The sequence below is a fragment of the Arachis duranensis genome, chromosome 6 (genome assembly GCF_000817695.3).
Source record: "Arachis duranensis cultivar V14167 chromosome 6, aradu.V14167.gnm2.J7QH, whole genome shotgun sequence".
Lineage (NCBI taxonomy): Eukaryota > Viridiplantae > Streptophyta > Magnoliopsida > Fabales > Fabaceae > Arachis > Arachis duranensis.
In genome coordinates this window covers 81,308,923-81,309,267 of record NC_029777.3, presented here as the reverse complement: position 1 = coordinate 81,309,267, position 345 = coordinate 81,308,923, and positions in this window count along the sequence as shown.

Genomic DNA, 345 nt, shown 5'->3' with positions numbered 1-345 from the left:
CCAAGCATAAAGACATGGAAACAGTTATCAGACAAATTCCTGAATCACTTTTACCCTCCAAAGATGATGACACAGTTAAGGCTGGACATCCAAGGCTTTAAACAAGAGGATAATGAATCCCTTTATAATGCCTGGGAGAGGTATAGAGGTATGCTAAGAAAATGCCCCTCTGAAATGTTTTCAGAGTGGGTACAGTTAGATATCTTCTACTATGGGCTTACAGAAAAAGCTCAGATGTCTTTAGACCACTCAGCTGGTGGATCCATACACATGAGGAAGACAATTGAGGAGGCTCAAGAGCTTATAGACACTGTTGCTAGAAATCAATATTTGTACTCTAGCAAT